This window comes from Myodes glareolus, chromosome 2 (genome assembly GCF_982192425.1).
Source record: "Myodes glareolus chromosome 2, mMyoGla1.1, whole genome shotgun sequence".
Taxonomy (NCBI): domain Eukaryota; kingdom Metazoa; phylum Chordata; class Mammalia; order Rodentia; family Cricetidae; genus Myodes; species Myodes glareolus.
In genome coordinates, this window is record NC_142027.1 from 131,221,808 (window position 1) to 131,238,479 (window position 16,672).

The following is a 16,672-nucleotide window of genomic DNA, read 5'->3' on the forward strand; positions in this document are numbered from 1 at the left end:
GGTAGCCAGGGCTAAGGGAGTTCTAAGGCTGACCCAATAGGGCTCGAGGGCATGACTGCACACTCAGGGCTGAGAATCTGGGGTTCACTCCAGCCCAGCGGTAACTTTGTACTGAGATTATGCAATGGCTGTTAAGTTGTCTGGCAAGGAAGGAGATTCCACTGGACACACCGGTTTCTTCTGATCTCTCATGTTATCAGGAAGGTGGGATTACAAAAATAGAAGCACCCCAATTCAGGGCACAATCTGAAAGGGCAGGCTGGGCAGGCATATGCTGGTTAGGGATGTGGGAGGAAGACAAAGGGTTTCCAGGCCTATGCAAAAGGCAGGAGATGTCTGTAGCAAAAGAGCGGGAAGGAGACGTGAGGCCAGACGCAGAAGTCCCTGTGTACCAGGAAAGCATCTGGGCTCAGCTGTGGGTACCAGAAGGCATCTGGGGGAGCTTCAACAGGGGCAAGATGTAGCCCCAAATGTTTTCTTCAAAGGTGGGGGATCTCAAGCCCTTCTGGAGAGCCAGTGTACCCCCTCTCTGTCTCCTGCCTACAGCTCGGCCCTGGCTGGCTTCAAGTTCCAGTCCTGTGACTGACATCTATCATGCAAGCAGGCAGGCACCCCGACTTTCCCTGGGTGTCAGTTTTCCCATCTGGAAAAGGGGTGGGAATTTGTCCCTTGCCCAGCAGCAGTAATACTGTGAGGCAAAGCAGACATGATGGCTCCTGATAGGTAGACACAAGACATCCATGGAGCCAGAGCCCAGCAAATACTGCCTCTGTTAATCAGCGGTGGTTCCCAAGTGCATTTACAAGGAGGAGGACTGACCAGTGAGAGCAGGAGAGATGGCAGCAGCCCTGTGACTGGCCGCACTGACTCAGCCACATGCGAGTAAAAGCCCTGTAGCCCATGCCCCCATGGTTCTCTTTCCTCCTAAGAGATTGGTGCGTTCAAATTGGAAGATGCCAGAAGGAGGTCAGCCCAGTGTCTCTCGGGAGAGAATACGGACCTTGTTAAGGTGCCTCTGGGGTTGACCCATTAGCCTGGCTCATCAGCCACAAGGCCCTATGGGAAATTTCCATGAAGAATCAGGACATCCCAAGCCTGTTATCCTCGTGTTCCGTGACTTTGGGGAAGTCATTTCACCCACGGGGCTGCCAGTATCTCTATTTGTAAGGTGCAATTAAATTAACAGATCTGAGGGCCACATGGTCACATGACTGTGGCTGCAGTTTGGGTCCCTAACAATGTGGAAATCCTCTGGAGAGCATCAGCTAGGAAGAACAGAGGTGGACCCACCTTCCAGAGCAGGCTGCAAGGAGCAGTCTCTGAGGCTGTCCCTCTCTGCTCTCCATAAGGGGTATGCACGTGCTTCACAGTGGTTATAACCAGTCTCATTTACAGCAAGCACAAGTGTCTGCTTTCTCCATGGGGAAACTGAGTCCAGAGTGCAAGACAACTTTCCTAAAACCACATAGTGAAGTAGACCTGAGTCTAAAACTTGAACCTGGATCTGACATCTGAACCTTCATTTGTAGCATCACAACACACCGCCTAGGAAGGACAGATACCTTCAGGAAAGGTGTGTCGTTCAAGAGACGCAGGTTGGTCAGCAGCATCGGCTATCTGAGCACCTACTTAAGCCAGACTGCTTTGGGGACAAGACGTCCCCCCGCCCCCTGGAGCAGTCTAGAAACCAGTGGAGAAAACAACCACACGGGATTAACATAGATACCCAGGAGATGCTCCCCCCCAACCCCCTCACCCGGCATTCTGAACAAACCGATACTCTGCTTACCCTCTGGAGACTGCCTGCTCTGGGGATGCAGGGAGATGCTACTGTGAGCCACTCCTCTGACCCGAGACTACCCAGTGGGTAGTCTACCCTGCAGCTCCTTTGGCACTGGGGTCCTTCTCAGAGCCCTCTGCCCTCCCTCCTTCCTTTTTCCTTTCTTCCTTCCTCTTTCCCTCCTTTGTTCCTTCCTCCCCACCCTCACCCGGCATCCTTCCTCTCTGCTCCTCAATGCTTGACCAGACTGACATTCTGGACTCCTCCTTGCTGGGCTGCTTCTCCCTGCAGCTTCCCCAGACACCTCCTGCAGGCAGACACAGGGCTGCTGGGGTCAGGTTCACAGTGGAGTCTGACAAGGGTGGGAAGCAGAAAAGCCCCTTCTGGATGGAAGCTGAGGGCACAGCTGTGTAAATCAGTTCAAAACCAAATGATGCCACTTCCCGAAGACAACTCATCTGAGCATTGTAGGCCTCAGTTTCCCTCCTTGCTATCCCAGGGCTGTGGAGTAATGGGAGTGAACGAGAAGAGGCAAGTTCATGGTTCTGAGCGGGGGAATTGGCTGTGCACCTAGCCAGGACACGGCGTCAGTGCAATGCGGGGCACAGTGGGACTGGCGGAGCTCTGAGCCGAGAAAACCCTCTGTTCTGTGCTCTCACAGACTCCCATGATCCTCCTGGTGAAATCAGACCCCGGGGCCCTGGCCTTGTTCTTGCCCGCAGCCTGGCCCTAGCCAAAAGGTCTCCCTTACAGATATTCTGGCTATGGTGTGTGGTGTCACAGTGGCCAGTGCCATTATCTGGGTCATTTGATCCCGGGATTCTGCCAAATCAGATAATTTGGGCAGCCAGCCTGTCTCTCTAGATCACATGTCCCAGTCCTGGCTCTCGTCCCCACCTGCCCTGGTGCCCCAAACACAATCCCCCTCTCAGGGAGCTGGAAAGGAGCCTGTAGCATGTGAGTTCACACCAGTGCTGGGAGAGGGGGCTTATTTAGCCCTCTGTGCGACCTCCCTGTCAGGTGGCCCATCCAGGGTGGCGATTAAGCCTCTGTAACCAATAAAGGTTAAAATACTGGAACTTGCAAATTTTTTACACTTATAAACCATTTTTAATGGAGCCAGTAGGCCTTTCTCAAAGAACACACTTGCAAAACCAGCCAGCACCCGAGTCACAGCCGCCAAGTTCCTGCTTTACCCACCAGTATCTAACAGCCTCCTACTCAAGTGTGACCCCTGCCTCTGAACTCCATACAGAAACGGCGGTAAAGCCAGGAACCAAAGTGGGTCTGCCTCCTTTTGTTGGATATTATATTTGTGACATTCATCTGTGTACTCCTGACAGCCACAGTTCGTGATCGCTGCTGTATACTGTTCTAGCGGTGTGTGGCTATAGCGGATCCTACTGCATTCGTGTTTTAAGACATAACCATGTGTGTTAAACCTATTAATTAATTAATTGCTTTTCTCACTGCTGTTTAGACATCTGAGAAGATGCCTTGGGGAGGGTTCGTTTTGGCTCACAGGTTAGAGAAATGGGATGCCCCCCATCATTGTAGGAAAGGCATGTCAGCAGGAACTGCAGGTTACATTGTATCCAGGGTCAGCAAGCAAGGAGACCAAACAGGAAGTAAGGCCTCAGGACCCTCATCTCCGCCTGTGCTTCACCTGTAAGTCCAGGCCAGCTAGGAAACACGTGTTCAAAGACGTGAGCAAACGGGAGACATGCCACACCCAATCCATATTGCTATAGATCTGGGAACCGCTCTGGAGGTGGGGTGTGGCTCAGTCGACACAGTGCTTACTGAGCACTACACTATGCAGACAAGGCTCAGGATTTGATCTCTGGCACCCTGGTGCATTCTTGTCATTCAAGAACTCAAGAGGTGAAGGCGGGAGGGGGAGAGGGGAGGTACTTCAAGGTCACCCCTCAACTACATATTTAGGCCAGTCTGGGATAGCTACAACCAAAATAAAAGAGGGATGTTTCATAGTCTCTTTCATGATAGTTTAAATGTGTTTGAGACACACTGACTCTCCTAAAGTCAAGGTCAGGTATGGTGAATCTTAGCACTGGGAAGGTTGAGGCAGGAGGATCACAAGTTCAGAGTTAGCCAGGACTACATAATAAGATCTGGTAATCAAAAATAAATAAATAGATAAATAAATAAATACAGTTGGAGAGATGGCTCAGTGAATAACACACTTACTAAGCTCCTGAGCCTACATCCTAATCCCCAGAACCTGCATAAACCCCAGCTCTGCCACCCCTGCTAGAACCCCAGCACTCCTATTGGGAGGAGGAGCCAGAATTTCCCAGACAGTCATTGGCCAGCTAGCTTGGAGTACAGGGCGGCAAATGAGAGACCACGTCTCAAACAAGGTGGGAGGCTAGAACTGACTGAAGCTACCCTCTGCCTTGTGAACCTGTGAGGACACACATGGCTCGTGGCTCACCACACACATGGTGCAAAAAGATTTCTACATTAAATTAAATCAACAAAAAACAAAGCATCCCTAACCAGTGTTCTGGGATATACCCCCCTGTTTGAGTTTACTATGTTGCCCAGGCTAGCCTCAAACTCTAGATCCTCCTGCCCCAGCCTCTGGGATGATGGCGCTGGGATCGCGGGTGCCCACCACACTAGCACTGCATTCTCTTTCTCATACACAACAGTGGCGTGGACACCATTTGTTCTGCACCTGCAAATAAATCAAAACAGAAACATCTCATGGGAACTCGGAATTGCTCGCATTCCGGGGCAGTGCTCTCACATGCCAGGGCTGTCAACTGCCACTGACATCACTCTGATTGCAGGTCACAGTGTGCCTCATGCGTGCACAGCCAGCAGCAAACTGCACAAAGATGCCACTCAATCTGCGCGCCATCCTTGCGAGCTGGGCATTATTATCGCTATTTGTAGAACGCGGAAGCCCAGAGAAGTTCATTCACTTCCCCAAGGCTGCCTCGCTGGCGGGTGGCAGGACCTGAGCTTTGTCCTGGGTGTAGCTGACTCCACAGTCCTCTGCCACCAGAACAGTCCCCTCCTTCCACTAGAGCAGGGCCATCAAAGGGAGTTACTCACTGCTGGACATGGCTCTCTCTATTCTCGCACATTCTTTCCATTTGCCTTGGCTACACCCAAAATTAGAGCAAATTCTATTTTTAGAGGCCGTGCTTCGAATGACAGTGACGCATGGGCCGCAACTCGTTCTGTGAACGTAGCTCGGAGGTGTTGTCTGATCTTGCATGAGGAACTCTCTGACATCACCATATGATCTTTCTGATCCATTTCAGAGGCCGCCGTCTTGCCTGGGTCTTTATTCATACAGCAGACTCTGGCTCGAAGCAACAAACCCTGAACTCTCGGAGAAGCCTATGGAAGGAGCCCCAAGGTCAGATCACAGTGGGGACGAGCCTGGAGCACAGCATGTTCTCAGCAATGGAGTCCAGAAAACCGGACTCCACTCCTTCCTGGGTCTGTGGTCTTCAAACTCCACAGCCACAGCCGCTGCTCATTCTGCATAGCAATCACTTCTTACATGGGAAGATGAGCAGTGGGGCTAAGCCACTCTGGTGGGAGTCCTGGCTGCCCCGAGACACAAGCACAGAAAGAGTCAGGATGGTGCTGGAAGACCCATCAGCCTCACGCAGCTCCTGGCTGTGCCCGTGAGGGTTCTTTCAGAGAGTTTTAACTGAGCGTCCTAGTCAGGGTTAGTACTGTTGCGGTGAGACACGATTACCAGGAGCAACTTGGGGAGGAAGAGCTTACACTTCCACATCACTGCCCATCACTGGAAGAAATCAGGACAGGAACCAATACAGGGAAGGGACCTGGAGGCAGGAGCTGATGCAGAGGCCGTGGAGGAGAGTTGTTTACTGGCTTGTTCCCCATGACTTGCTCAGTCAGCTTTCTTAAAGATCCAACGACCACCAACCCAGGGATGGCCCCACCCACAATAGGCTGGGCCCTCAACCGTCAATCATGAATTAAGAAAATGCCCTATAGGCTTGCCTATGGCCTGCTCTTACAGAGACATTTTCTCAGTTAAGGCTGCCTCTTCTCTGAAGACTCTAGCTTGTGTCAAGTTGACTTAAAACTAGCCAGCTCACTGGGCAAACCTACCCTGAATGTAATTGGTCCCACTCCACGGGCTAGAGTCCAGACAGAAGTAAAAAGAAAGCCTGCCGAGTACCTGCGTCGGCCTCTGCTCCCTGGCGCAGACTCTAATGGACGGTGCCCTTGGCTCACACTCAAATAGACGCTTGCCCTTCAGATCCCTTCATTGGGTGCTTTGTCCCAGCAACTGGACAGTAAGTATTAGCAAATGACAAACGCAAAATGCTCAAGACACCTGTATTCCAGGCAGTGATGAGGGGGGAGGCTGTGAGGTTCCACACTTGCCTCCGTAAGTTGGCATCTCACTTTACACTTGACGCTCTCTACGAGGCTCAAACTCGCTCTCCCGGTCATGCCTGGCATCCCTTTCCTCTGAGGAGGCTCTCCATACTGTGGGGTGAATGTGTCCCTAGTCTGTTATGTGCTGGCACCCTGTAATCCTCACAATGCTGGTCTAATAGGTCTAGGCTGCTTCTGTCCAGGTGGAGAAACTGAGGCAATTTGGTCAGGGCCACACAACCAGAAAACAGCTAAGCAGGGGCACTTGAACCCAGTTTAGCTCCAGAACTGGCATTCAAAAACACAAAACCAGGTCTTGGGCTGGGGAGATGGCTCAGCGGGTAATGAATTTTGCTGTGTAAGTGTGAGGGTCTGAGTTCAAATCCCCAGAACCCACATAAACAATAACTTACATCTGTAACCCAGTGGCTCAGCTAAGAAAGGAGGTGGAAGATGGGAGAATCCCACGAGGGTGAGTAGAAGCTGAGGACCAAGACCCCGGGTTGTTCTCTGACCTCATACAAACACCATCACACAAGTTCATGCGCATGTACACACACAGGCAATACACACAATAATATATTACACCTAAGCCAGGTGTAGTACTCATACCTTTAACCCCTGCACTTGGAAGAAGAGGTAGGTGGATCTATGAGTTCAAGGCTAGCCTGCTCTACATCAAGAGTTACAGGACAGGCAGGGCTACATAGGGAAACCCTGTCTTGAAATCCAAAATAAATGAATGAATAAAATAAAAATATTTACACCCAGATTTTTCTAGTCATCTTTGGACCTAGCCTGGAGCCACACTAGATCTGCAAACTGAGCTGATGGCATCCCAGAAGCCCCTATGTTCCACTCTTGTCTGATGAGGTCCCTCAGGGGCCTCAAAAGAAGTCATCAGAAGCTGGGCTATTGGTCCAGAGAGGGAATACGATAGCCCAGAGGCCACACAGCTGAAACTAAGGGCCCGTTAAAACAACATACTGAACACCCATCAACAAAACTGCCCTTTGTTGGATTTCTTTTAGCTGCCTGCCGGGCAGGCACGGGGCCAAGGCACTGAACAGCGGCGGCCAGCGCGTACCACGCTCCCGCCAGGCCCGGCCCTTTGCCGCCTCGGTGCATTCGTCCGCAGCCCAGGAGCAAGGCTCAGCGCAATGCTCAGCTTGGAGCCCAGGCCTGCGGCGGGCGCGGCGGGTGGCCGGGACGCAAGGAGTTAAGCGCGGGCGGCCGGGCCGGGCTGCGGGGAGGCGGCGGGCGCGGGAGCTCGGGCTGCAGACTGCTCCAGCAGGGCGGGGAGTGCGGGCGCCCGCGCAGCCCCAGCCGCCTGCCCGGACTCAGCCTCACTCAGCCCCAGCCCCGGCTCTTCCGCGATCCGAGCTCCGTACCCGGCGCTGCGCCCCTCTGGGCGCGGAGACCTCTGCGCATCCCCAGGTAAGCAGCGGCCACGGGTCCCCAGCGAACCCCGAGCTGCGGAGAGGTGACAGGCTGCTCCGGGGAGATGACAAACTTTCCTCCGGCCGCGGACGCGCTTGGGGACATCTCTGGGGTCGTGAGGCTGCTGGAGCAGCGAGGGGCCTTGGATTAGACTCGCGCATCCCGATCCTGGGCCAGTTCCCCGCCTGAGAAGAAGGGGCTAGCGGTACCTATGAGCCGGCCTTGGGGTGGCGCCCGCACTGGGGAAACAAGCGGAAGCCAGGGCCCCCGCAGCGAAGGCTACGCGAAGCCCACTTTGCCGACTGGCTTCTGTGGGTCCTAAGGGGTGTGTAGAGGGAGACAGCCACTTACCCTATCCAAAACTCACCAGGCCCAAATGCCCTCCCAGGAAGGAGCCCCTTGACTCCTTCTGAGGCTCCCAAGGGGCACACCCCACTACTTGGAGTTCTAGAGGGGCTGCTCCTTTAGGGAGAGAAAGAAAGAAAGAATAAAAGAAATCTAATAGAGGGAGCTGCCAACACTCCTTAATGAGACGTTAAGAGGGGACCGGTGGCCGGGTTGCTGGTAACCTCCTGCCCAGCTGGCGGCTGGCCACTTCAGGTCGCTGAAGCTGTCCCAAACCAGAGCACCGCTCTGAGTGTGGCCACACACCTTTCTCCCTAGAGAACGCACACTTCCAAGAGGCCAGTCCTGAGTCCACATTCTGGTGGAGGACACCACTGTCCTCCATTCCTGCCTGGGGCTGGGGTCACTGGCATACTGGTTAATCTGGGCACTCTTCTGGCCATGAGCTGTGTTTGGAAATGATCCCTTGGCAGTGGATGAACCTCCTGCCTTTGGAGAGCCCCATTGCTGGGGGTTCTTGAACCGTTAGGTGAGGTTTTAAGGACGTTCTGCCTGCCTTAGCTTCGGATTCTGAAGCCCCTTTCCCAGGCTGCCCAAGCCCAGGCACTCCAACAGGAGTCTGTGCCAGAGATCTTGAGGAAAACCCTGCACTGATTTCGGAGGTAGCTTCAAACCTGCCTTTGACTTGCTGTGTGACTTATGGCAAACCACTAGGCCTCTCTGAGCTCAGCTGCCTTTTCTCTAAGAATGAAGACCATGTATCCTCAGAGATCCCCATTCAGGCCACTATGTGACCCTGAGCAATGTGACAGGTGGGATTTTCAAAATATCGGGGCATTAGTATGTGCGCGAGCGCGTGCAAGTGTGTGTGGAGGGGGAAGTGCATGTTAGTCTCAAAGTAGATCTGGGTGGCCCCCAGTCACTCTTCCACTGAAAAGTAGGAGTTTATAGTTCCTACTTCCTAAGGTACCAGGAGCACTGACTGGGATGATGCCGGGAACACTCGTCTCAATCTGACCGAGTAAGGAAGCAATGGGGATGCCCGTTTGGAGGTCTTGTGCACGGATCCTGGGAGCCGTTCCACCACGGAGGTTTCCCCAGTATCCTAGGTCTCCAATCGCAGGATACCTGCAGTCCCCGCCCCTTTGCCCCTTCTTGCTTCCTTTTAAAACCACTGCTGGACCAGCTGCTCCCAGTGGGGAGCCCAGGGCAGTCTGGGAGGGCTGGATGCACCCAGCTGCTGCGTCGTCATGACAACGGGAGATGGAGGTAAGCTGTCTCCATGGCTTCAACTTTGCAGCTGTCTAGGGACCCAGGGCAGGGACGTTCTGTCTGTTCGGGGTCAGCCATCCAGTCTGCCTCAGGGCTGGGCATGGCAAGCTGCTGTTCCCGGCAGGAACAACCAACGCTGGGGGAAGCGTGCTTGCTGAATTTGTGGTGGGGGTGGGGCAAAGTCAGAGGCTGCCGGGAGAGGGGCGGTCTGACTGGTTGCGAAGCCTCCCAGGGTCGGCTCTGGGTTCTTGCTGATGCTGTGGGTGGAAGAGCAGAACGTGCCCTGCATGGATGGACATGGTGGGTGCAGCTTGGGGAGAAATCCACCGAGAGCTAATAGAGTTGGTGCGGTAGAATTTCAGGACGCTAGGAAATGAATAGCTTGCCCTCCTGGTGGACTGGGGGGGGGCATATGTGTGACGGAAGACATGTGTAGTCACTGCAGTTGTGTGCCTATGTAGTCATGAGTGCACCAACCACGTGTGCGTGCACGTGTCTGAACAGCCAGGGTGAACTTGACATCTAAGGAACATATGTGCCCATGGGTTTATGGGTGTGCATGCTGTGTGTGCATGCCTCTGAGAGAACAACTACCTGTGGGTGTGCATGAGTGTACTGTGCACTTGGGGACACACGTGGCTCTCAGGCCTGTCTATACATGCTTAGAAGCTTAGCCTGACACACTGGCTCAACCCTCTCTGGGCTGTGTGCATCTCTGCATATACATCTCTGCAAGCCTCTGCATATGAATTTCGAAGCTTGTGAGTATCGTGTCCCTGCACACATGTGTGTTTCTATCAGTGTGTGCCTCTGTGTTACCATGCACCTGTGTGTACACAGACATACATGTGAATGTGTACATGTGTGGAACATTGAATGTGGACGCCTACAGTGTCCATTTGAATGTGCCTGTGTTCTCTGGAGTGACTTTTCCATACATCTCCTGTGCTGAATGTACCCAGGGTATCAGGTTGTGACATCTTGTACGTCATTGTAGTCTGCCTGTGTGTGACTGTGTGACTTCTGTATGTGCCTTGTGTGTGTGACTGGGTGGCTATGGAGATGTGGACATGTGATGGAGCGAATACCAATCTCCCTGTGCCGCCTCTAAGCTTGCTGAGACGGTGTGTGTGTCCCAGGCGCTCCAGAACACAGTGCCCTCCCAGCCTTCCTCATCACCCACACGCCTGCGTCTCTCTCGCCAGAAGTCCCCACCTAGGCAGTTGCTGCACACACCCCAGATGCTGGGAGCACAGGTATGCATTCAGGCAGAACATCTGAGAGCAGGCAGCTCCGATGTGCTGAGCATCTCCACAGCGCTTCTAATTAGGAGCAACTTGTTTCCCTTAAATAAACAAATCAAGTGAGGAAAGAAATTGCTGGAGATTAATGGCTCCCCGGAGCAGGTCCAGATGTTTGGAAGGTGGGAACCGGGGTGAAACATGAGCTGGATCTTTGGTCTCGGAGACTGAAAGAGCATCTGCTCAGGATCCTCGTGGCATGGAGCGGGGTGAAAGTGAGATGCACTGAGGAGGGTACAGGCCCTTCCCCGGCCTGGCTGGTGCAGGGCTGTGGGATACACGTGTGTACACAGACACATGTGAATGTGTGTCTCCGCCCCTTCTGCATCGACAGCCTTGGCCCTGAGACCTCATTTGCTGCTGGTCTCACTCAAGGGGCAGGCAGTGTTTGCACTCTTGACCCCATGGTTTGGTTCAACCCCATGTTTGTCACTGCGTATTAGAAGAGGAAGGACAATACATGTGGCGTGTGACTGTGTGTGTGTGTGTGTGTGTGTGTGTGTGAGAGAGAGAGAGAGAGAGAGAGAGAGAGAAAGAGAGAGAGAGAACCTGGCTGACAGGGCTCGTCTCGGGTGACCGCTGCCTCCCAAACCTGATGCTAGCCACAGAGAGGAGCAAAGTTCAGTCTGGTCACAAACAGGTGAGCTGGAGAAGCCACGGGGGCTTGTTTGATATGCACCCTCACTGCGATCCTAGCTGAGTGACATGGTGGCCACTAAGTACGTTTGCCTTCCTGACCCTGTCTGACCCTGGTGTTCTGTGTAGAACCACACAGTGTGAAACTCGTTCATGGTGGCCATCCCAGCCCCACCTGCTCTCCCCTCGGTCCAACACACGGACACTAGCATTTTCTCAGCGCACACTGCATACTTGACACAAATGTCACCTGTCACTCGTGGGAGCCCTATGAAACAGTTTCTATTACAATCTTTTGTGAAGCTCAGAGAGGTGTGTGGATTTATCTGGGTCACACAGCCCAGAAAAAGGCCTTCCTGGGAATTCACAGAGGCCACCTGATGTCAAGCGGTACCTTTTAAATATGATATCATATTGCCTCCCCAGTGCCAGAAGGCAAGTCTGGCATAATACAAGACAGAGCTCATGAGACCTTTTCTGATTAGCTCGCCTGAAGATGCATTGATGGGAACAGTCAAGGCACAGAACAAGCCAATGTTTGTATAAATGTGGGTGAAATTTCCCAATCATTCACCAGTCAACCCATCTCCCTATCCCCCTACCCTCCTACAATCCATCCATCCGTCCGTCTGTTTACCTGTCCGTCCATCCATCTGCCCAGCAGTCATTCTCCACCTATTTGGCGTCAGTATTTGCTGATCCCAGCGTTTGCTGGGCTCTCCAGGGTGACGTATTCTGTGTTGGTCACAGACGTCACAGTGATGTCCTCGAGGAGCTCATGGTCTGGAGAGGTAGCAGGGTCTGGGCTCTGGGGGAACCTGAGATACCTGAGGCAGGAATGTCCAGTCTCCACCCCTTCTGGAAGGAGCCCTGATCTCCCAACACTGACTTTTGAGTTTTGTGATGGAGGACGTGTTCACTAAGCCTTTTGCAAGCACCCAGCACAGTTCACACTGTAATAATTGACAGTTCTCCCTCCCCTTTATACAACAAACAGCCAGATGGCATAGAGCAGAACTGTCCTTGGAGGGTAACCCTTTGTTCTGCTCAGAACCCAGTCTTCCTGGATCAGGACTTCCCATGCTAAGTTTGGAAAAGCTCCCTTACCTCAGGACACTCTCCTCAGCCCAGCCCCAGAGGAGGAGCTTTGCAAGACCCAGAAGAACAGGACACTGGTAAATCAGGCCCATGTTCTTTTCTGTAAATAAAGCTTTATTAGCACACAGCTAGGCCCGCTCATGTGAACTCTATGGGAGTTCTGAGCAGTGCTAGGCAGGGCAGAAAACATATGAGTTTCACAGTCCACAGTGCTTACTGTTTGGACCTTGCTACAAAAAAATAATCATTGATCCTCACTCAGAGTCCTCCAGCTCCCCAAACTGTGTGGCCAGAGAGAGGAGATGAGTCTGACGTTAATGAACTTGGCTGGATCACCATGGATCAGGTGGCCTGTGAGGTTCCTGCCCCGTACTGGTGAGTTACTCAGAGGGCAGAAAAGACTGGCCACTCCTGAGACTCTGAGCTGTGGGCTTATTAGTTAGAGGTGGGGTGGGGCTTCTCAAGACCATGTGGACAGTGGGGGGCAGTGGCTGTGATGCAGACTTCTGGGAGCACATCTGTGTCCCCCTCCAGCCCTGACTCCAACAACTGCACCTGAAAACCTAGGGCAATGGGGCACCCCAGCCCGAAGCTTCCAGGTTTAAATGTCCAAGTTGCTAGCTTACTTGTTAGATACTGTATCATACTCTGATTCTTCTCCATGCTTGGTGTGGTCCTGTGATTGGGGCGTGGCCCTGTGAGTGGGGCGTGGTCCTGTGATTGGGGGGTGGTCCTGTGAGTGGGGCGTGGTCCTGTCAGTGGGCTGTGGCCCTGTGAGTGGGGCGTGGTCCTGTGAGTGGGGCGTGGTCCTGTGATTGGGGGGGGTGATCCTGTGAGTGGGGTGTGGCCCTGTGAGTGGGGTGTGATCCTGTGAGTAGGGGCTAAAGGGAGAGTTCCTGAGTGGGGAGTGAAAGTGGGGAAGCTCCAACTAGTTTTGTCGGAGCAGATGCAGCCTCTCCACACAGACCCCTTCCTCTGTGTGGACCTCGGTCTTCCCATCTGGAAAATGGAAGAGAAGAGTGGTACTGATACCCAGGAATGATCCTACAATCTGCCCTCACAGGGTCCCAACTCCCTTTCTTCTCAGAATAGCCCTGAAATCCCCTCTCCTGGAAGCCTTGGAAGACATAGAACACCCTGATGCATGTACATCAGCATTGAGACACCCTGGTCACCATTGCCTCTGAGGAAGGGGTTGACTGAGCCTGGTGCCAAAATTCCCTTTCTCCGCTTTTCCAACAGGACAGTTAGGCCCAGAGAGCTTCGTCCCCTTGCTCATGGTCACATAGTCAGTACGTGGTAGAGCTGAGGCTTAGGCCTAGATACGCCTGACCTCAGAGTCTATATCCCATGTCCTCCGCTGTGAAGACCCTGTTTTTAACAGGTGGAGAGGACAAGTATTTAAAGAGTCCATAAGAAGCGTATCACCCTCCTGTCGCGTGTGTAGGTGGGTTAGTGGTAGAGAAATGGCTTGGCCTGACCTGTGTCCCTCCAGCTGTCAGGTGGCTGAGGAGTCATGGGTGGCAGCAAAGCACAGGGGCCCCGAGGACAGAAAAGAGCAGCAACAGAGGCAGGGCTAGGGCTGGGCTGAGCACACCAGGCTCCAGCCTTGCAGGCTCATGGGAGGAGGCCTTAGCGCCAGGAGCTGGCACAGCGAGACATTCAAAACCAGTGGACACTTTGCTAATGTGATCTCAGTGCTCCATTCAGTGTGGCTTTTTGCAAAACAGCGACCTGGTTCTGTGTTTTTGATGTCTGCCTTGAGGTACAAGTACTATTAATAATAATAATAATAATAATAATAATAATAATAATAATAATAATGATAAAAACATGCACACATGCATACACACATGCACAAACCATGTGTGCATACACATACACACAGCTATGTGACTTGGAGCAGACTCCTCCTTTTCACTCTTTCATGTGTCCACATTTGTCCTGGACATTCAACCACACCTAGAACAGGGACACTGTCCCGGGTCGCTGCCAGCACCGTGTGGGTACAGAGCCTCCATGAGCTACTCCTCAGTATCTGCTTCCTTTCTTTACCCACTGTCTCTAATAAGCGTGGTGACCTGGTTCTCAAGATGACCATGTCTAGAAGGAACGAATGAGGAGTATGTGGGATGCTGGAGGAGGTACAGCTGGGCATGACAGCCGGCAGCCCTGGGACATGGGTGGCTGAGGACTTTGAAAAAATAAGATGCAGGAAAAAGAGGCTCAGTGCCAGAGAGGCTTCTGGCGGGGAGCAAAGGACCGTTGGAGCTTGTTCTTAACTTGTTATTACAGGACAGGCTTGGTGGCCAGGGTGCCAGCCCCGGGCACAGACAAGCCCTAGTTAGCAGTCAGAGCGAAGGGCAAGGAGTCCGCAGGGGTGGAATTAAGCTGCTGTGGGATCTGACACCCAGGAAGACTTGTCTGTATGTGATACTTTGCTTCCCACCACGTTAGGTCAGTGACATCTGCCCAACTGTACCCAGAAGAGGAAGGGGCTCACAGCCCAGTCTCAGGACACCAGCATCCGGTGGCATCAGACACAGCCAGGCTTGGATCTCAGCCCCATCAGAGCATTAAGAATGTAGCTGTGTAGCCTTCATGTCCTCCTCTGGACACTGAGTGCAGTTTCTGGGCTGGACCTGGCGCTCAATGGTGGAGCACTTGTCTAGTGTGTGCAAAGACCTTGGGTTCCATCTCAATCTTGAAAAGAAACAGAGGGAGGAGGGGGAGGAGAGAGAAGAGGAAGGGAGAAGAGAAGAGCGTATTTGCTAGGTTCAGTGATGTCAGCCTTTAACTCCACCTGCTCAGGAAGCTAAGGCAAGAGAATTGCTGCAAGTTCAAGGCTAACCTGGGTAATAGCATGTAGACCATAGCTGAGACCCTGCTGTATGACTACTAACATGTAGGGAACAGTGCACCATGGAGCAGAGGCAGGTAAGGCCTTGCCGGAGTGTCCCATCTCAGTCCTGCACATAGACACAGTTAGGTCCCCTCAGTTAGGCCTGAGAATGGAGTCCTCCCCAGAGTGTGGGAAGGGGAAGTGTGAAGCCCAGAGAGGGAGTGTAGTCCCTTAGGGCCCAGAGCCCTGCCACCTCTCGCTAGCTGGCCATTGTCTGAACCCCGTACTCAGTCTTGTCTCTGGTAAGTGGGACGATGGCATGTGCTTCCTCTTGGGGCCATGGGGACACTTAGTAAGTCAGTACAATGCTTGGCTCAGATCAAAAGCCCACATAGAGCTCCTAGCCAGATGCCCAGGCAGGGCACAGCTGGCTTAAAATAGCAGAGATTTGTGCGGATCATGGCGAGTAGAAACCTAAGCAGCCAGGAAAAAGACACCAGGCTCCAGGGGAAAGAACGGATCTTCCCAAATGACCATGGCGTCGGACCAGGTTCAGCCCATTGCCCCGTTACAAAGAGGGAGAAACTGAGATGCGCGTCTCCCTGTGCTCGCCACCTCCACCTGTGTCACAGCAGAGAGGCAAGGAAGGGTCACATACCCTGGGCTCATCTCTTGGCTGTGTGGCCTTGGGCCTCTAAATCAATCCCTCTGAGGCTCAGCATCCACATTCATCAAGTGGAAGAGAAACTTTGACGACAAGGTCAGTCACTATGTACACCATGGTCGCCATCCCATACCTCAGTTTCCCCATCTGTAAAACAGGAAGGATGAGCTTGTGTTGCTGAGTAATGTCCCGTCTTGGTTAGAGGATGTCCCCTGAGAGAGCAAGGGTGGAGGAGGGGAGTCTCCCAGGACCCAGGCCTGGCTATCAGTGACTGGGATGAAGCTACTCTGTGCCTCTGTTCTCTGTTTTGTAAAACAGAGATGACAATGATCAGATTTGCCCCGACGGCTGGGCAAATTTTTGAGAAAACTTTTGAGAGCAGAGCTCAGGCTGTGTCCCCGGAGCTCGGAAAGTGTGGCCCCTGTCACTAGGGCCTAGCATTTCAGCCCATTCCCTGCACAGGGCAGCAGAGGGTACAGAGAACAGGAAAGGAAGGGACTCTTGGTTTGGGGACGGCTCCTAGTCATCCTCCTGAGGCTGAGAGGGGCTGGCATTTGTCCTTGGTTGTCCCTGACTTTCATGTCAGCTCTGCCTGTCCCCTGCTTTCGGGACTGGGCTCAAGGCTAAGCTGTGGCTTTCTTCTGAGTGCCCCGGGAGTAGACAACTACCCAACCAACCCTCAGGATCTGCCTGCAGACTCTGCTCTTCGAGGCCACCATACCTTTGGGTTTGAACTTGAGCAGAGCAGAGGGAAAGGGAGCGGAGGTCTTCCAGGGCTCACAGGAGGGACCACTCAGCCCTGTCATTCCAAAGCATGGGAACACTGGGACTTGGAATTGTCTATGGGCTTGCAGAGTTAATGTCTATGGTCTGGTACTAGAACTTGGGCCTTCCGT

General features: G+C 53.1%; 1 protein-coding gene across 2 annotated transcripts in view; it reads left to right on the forward strand.

The window, feature by feature from the left end:
• The first annotated feature begins 7,415 nt into the window (after positions 1-7,415).
• Wscd2 (WSC domain sialate O sulfotransferase 2) overlaps positions 7,416-16,672 on the forward strand; it is a 93,639-nt gene continuing 84,382 nt past the window's right edge. Inside the window, exon 1 of one of the 2 annotated variants that reach the window (XM_087903707.1) lies at positions 7,416-7,615. The gene's annotated coding sequence lies outside the window, so the exon portion shown is untranslated. Of the gene's footprint in view, positions 7,616-9,107; positions 9,233-16,672 lie in introns of those variants that run through there. The other variant, XM_087903708.1, reaches the window with a different exon arrangement.